The sequence below is a fragment of the Haliotis rubra genome, unplaced genomic scaffold, assembly GCF_003918875.1.
Source record: "Haliotis rubra isolate DU_JTF1 unplaced genomic scaffold, ASM391887v1 Scf935, whole genome shotgun sequence".
NCBI lineage: Eukaryota > Metazoa > Mollusca > Gastropoda > Lepetellida > Haliotidae > Haliotis > Haliotis rubra.
Window position 1 is genome coordinate 374567 of NW_025767674.1, and position 5019 is coordinate 379585.

Here is a 5019-nt window from a genome sequence, read left to right on the forward strand (position 1 = left end):
ACGGAGTCCTTCACCTTCCAAGCAGCCCTATTGTATGAAGTAGAGCAGAAGTAACCTGTGAAAGAGTGTGAGTGAGTTTAGTTTTACGCCGCACTCAACAATATTCCAGCTATATGGCGGCGGTCTGTAAATAATCGAGTCTGGACCAAACAAGCCAGTGATTAACAGCATGAGTATCGATCTATGCAATTGGGATACGATGACATGTGTCAACCAATTCGATCCCGTTAGTCGCCTCTTACGACAAGCATTTGTTACTGAAGATCAGTTCTAAACCGGATCTTCACGGGTCCCCATGAAAGAGATGTAATACTGCTTCACGTAGAATGTTGAAATAAAATGATACTGCATCGGCCGTATGTGTTTTCCTCCAACTTATCTATCGTGTTCCAGCACTAATCGCTGTTTCTTTAACTTATATCATATATCCAAACACTAAATGTCCGGTACCTCAACTTGCCACACATGTTCCTGCATCAAAGTCTACTACAGTAGTTATTGTGCATGCTCACACACACTGAATGTCCGGTACCTCAACTTGCCACACATGTTCCTGCATCAAAGTCTACTACAGTAGTTATTACGCATGCTCACACACACTGAATGTCAAGGCCATCTATGGCCGACAAGTGAGTATGATTGCCGATGGTTTTGGAGAAAATGCCTGCCTACTGTCGAGGAAATGATTTGTAGATGTTGCAATAAGATTTTAGACCCGTGGAATGCCGCTGCCGATCGAATATAGCCCTACATAGGTGCTGTCAACGTGGCTGGAATTAATAAACGAGTTTTCGCTGTCTTGGGTGATCCATGATTTTGGCTTGGAATTGCGAAGGTAGCCGTTTTCGGTGAGTCGTGGCGTATAACTTTTGAAATAATGATCCGATTGTGACCATTTATAGCTCATTTTGTAGGCAAATCATCTCGCTTTCGATCCGTAGACCTCAACGGGGCCTTAAAAATAGTTTACGTGGTGAAATCTAACTTTGATCGAGGAGGGGGTGGTTCCGTCGTTACATCCCTTTCCTTTTTATATAGTACTAGGGTAGGGTCTATATACCTATATGTCTTCTGATGTTGTTACTAAGCGTGACACGCCCCTGTGGTTAAACCTAAAACTATGCTTCGTCGATGAAGATCTGTTATCTCAAGAAGAGATATGAACATTATTTTATAATGGTATGGTTTCAGTCCTGCAATATAACGTCGAGCGACAGAAAAGTAGGTTTCAAACGAGAATTAATGAAATATGAACTGGCCGTTCTGTAAGGTACAACACTGAGATGTTGTTTTATTAGGGCAGCAAACAGGAAACTCCTTGCAGTGTCGTCTTGTGGTCCTCGTGCCTCGCTAAATTTCAGAGTGAGTAACTGAAGTACAGGTGACAGACCTGGCGAAAGGAACACCCAAAAGCCTAGGTTACACAAAACAGATGTTTGTCCAGTGACTTCCTTAGTATTATCATAATTTATCAAACTTAACTAAGCCAAACAGACCAACCCCAGGTCTGCACAAAATGTCACCAGCTTGAAAGTATCTGTGCTCAGTCAACATGTCATTATGTTAAAAAACAGCTCTAAATATCTGAAAATGTTTTTCAGTTTTAATCAGTAGATGGAATTACATTACAACACACACACACACACACACACACACACACACACACACACACACACACACACACACACACAAAACAATCTTATACAAAATCATCCAATCAAAGCGCAAGATGGTTCAGTCTGCTCTGAAACTGCTTGATAAACTACGGATTCTGATTTGGTGTAGTGAACTGTGAAGTGTGATCCAGGTCATCACCTCGGTTTCTGATGACTTGGTTCTGTCGAAGCGTATTTTAGAATTTGCAGCATACACGAAAGTATGCAGTCTGCTGGACCGCTGTGCACATTGTTCACACATATGGTAATGCTCATTATACAATATCGTCCAAAGTAGAACGGGACTAAACTGAGGCTTGAAGGTTTTAAGTGGTATCCACCTATGTATTTAAAAGTGATATCTCCAGAATTTAATTATTAAACATCGGAACCACACCTACCTTTTCTTTAATTAATATCATAATTACACCCACCTTCTCTATATTTAAAATCAGAACCACACACACTTTCTCCTTTATTCACAAAATATTGCCACACCCACCTTTTCTTTAACTGATATCACCCGTGAAGATCCGGGTTAGAATTGATCTTCAGTAACCCCTGCTTGTCGTAAGAGGCGACTGACGGGATCGGGTGGTCAGGTTCGCTGACTTGGTTGACACATATCTTCGTATCCGAATTGCGTAGATCGATGATCATGTTGTTGATCACTGGATTGTCTGGTCCAGAGTGATTGAGTGAGCTTAGCTTTACGCCACACTCAGCAATATTCAAGCTATATGGCGGCAGTCTGCAAATAATCGAGTCTGGACCAGACAATCCAGAGATCAACAGCATGAGCATCGATCTGCGCAATTGGGAACCGATGACATGTTTCAACCAGTCAGCGAGCCTGACCACCCTATCCCGTTAGTCGCCTCTTCCGAGAAGCATGGGTTACTGAAGATCAATGCTGTAACCCGGTCAGAGACTCGACTATTATGGCGAGTGTGGCGTAAACCTTAACTCACTCACTCATTTAACAGGCATCAGAACAATATCCACCCTACTATATTAATTATCAAAATAACACACAGCTTCTTTTTTCAAAATCATAACCTGACCAATCTTCTTTTTATTAATGTAAGAACCACACTGACCACATTTTTAACATCATAACCACTTGATATAAAAACTCCATCCCTTTTTTATTCAACATCGGAACCCCTCTACCTACTCTTTATCTCAGTTCTGAACTTGATACGGAGAAAACGACAACTACAAAACTGTCAATAAACCTATCGTCTGCCTCCGGTCTGGAGAAAACACTTTATTTCTCATCCGTTGAAGATTTCACTCTTTAATAAATCTACAATGTTATTACACATTGTGTAATGACACATTGTGTAATGTAATACATTGTGTAATAACACCACCTGATGCCGGACGTATGACGTCATAATGGTTTACAGTACAATACCTCTGTCACAATGGTATTAGACCTTGATGCAGAAAGCTGAGAGTCAACACACTGTAGGCAGTTTCTATCAATTTATGTTGGAGAGTAATAAACAGATTTATTAATCTCGCTTTCTTGAAATACCATTTTTATATAACTCGTGAAAGATTTAGTATTCAACTCGCTTTCGCTCGTTTGATACACATCATTAACTCATTTAATAAAATGGCATAACACGAAAAGTCGTTTAGTATCCTCTATGCATCTAACATTGGAACTACTCTACACTTTTGTACAGTTAACATCAAACCTGCCTTCACCTTCTGTTTATTTATTATTAGAATCGTGTCCACCCATTCTTTTATCTCACATCAACTCCACCATAGCTATTTATATCCGACCTGTCTCCTCCCTTTCTTTACCTAATGTCAGAACCGCCACCCTTTCCAAGTTCAATATCAAAATGTTTACATCGGCTCTTTATCTCAAATCACAAAAGCTCTAACCCAGCGTTATATAATCTCACATTTCCATCCACTGTTATTCTATATAGCACTTGTTTTATATTAGAATTGTCAACTCTCACATAAAAGGACAGGTACAATTTGTTCCAGTATTCTAAATTATAAAATACATGTATCTAACATGTGTTCGTTGCAGACAAATCATTCTAAATATATGTCGAGCCTTTATATACTGAATCTTATCACCCAAGTGATTCTCTCAACCAATCAAATCTCAAGATAAAAGACCAACGTTAGATAAACTTTCCGCCAGGCAATATAATGGCTGTCTCAACTCAGTTTCAGCAATTAACTCTGCAGAATGAAGACCCTTCTCATCAGCTTAGTGGCGGCCACGGTGCTCGGGGTGGTGATGTCTCTTCCCTTCCAACGGGACACACTTGAACAGCTCATACCTCTTGCCAGGAACCTGGGGGCGACAAAAGTTCGCCCACTTTGTTCCTGAAGCCAACCTGACAGCTAACTTCACAAGGAAAGGTACTTCAATAAATGCTTTGGGCACGCTACGTTCAAAATGGTTCATGTGACTATTGCAGATTATATAATACTGACAAACATACAATCTAAAAATAGTTTTAGGGAAAACCACAATTAGGCATTTGTCACCCACTCGCCCCTTTCTGTAACCTCCACCACGATTTGAGAATGCGCGTAAAGAATTGGGAATTGGATAAAACAAAATCCCGAGGAATATATTGACATTATAAAGTTCACAGTTAACAGAAATGTATTCCATGAATTAAATTGTTAATTGATAAATCTCGTCATGCAAGGGCGAGACATTCAAATTCAGACAGGTGCCTTTGTTAACATTACATGGCTCCAATGTTTATCTCTGAACAGCGCTATTTGGCTTTATAAAATTTATTTCAGTTTAAAACCCATTTGGAGTACAGAGAGGTGATGAATAGCTTCCATGAAAAACTGAATGCGACCTTTTCGTACAGATACCTTTGTCCAAACAAAACGTCGCACTCACGAAATAGAAGAAGTTGTTGTCCATAAGGGTTGTCTATATTGTCGTTTCTAGAATCATTCAAATTTCTTGATTATAAATTTCCGCCAGAGGTATGGCAGCGAGGTTACATGCAAGGTTAGACAACTGAACTAACACTCAAGCACTCTTTTCTGTTTTGCATGACTCTTCGTGAATTCGTGTGATTAAGGTACCAGTATTCTTGTTCAACGAAAGCCTTATTTGGGCGCTTTATTTCATATTATCTTATTCATGTTGAGTAAAACCTATTTGGACTTTTGTCTTTTTAAAACATCTATAGTATCACGATAACAAAAAGCATATCAGGACGATATTCCAGTTAATGTTGAGGGTTAATGTGTACCTTTACAGCCTTTTTTGATTTTATCAAACTGAAACTACTGCATAATAAATGCTGAGTAGTATCTGGTTACACTAAACAGACATATTTTTACTTCTTCAACT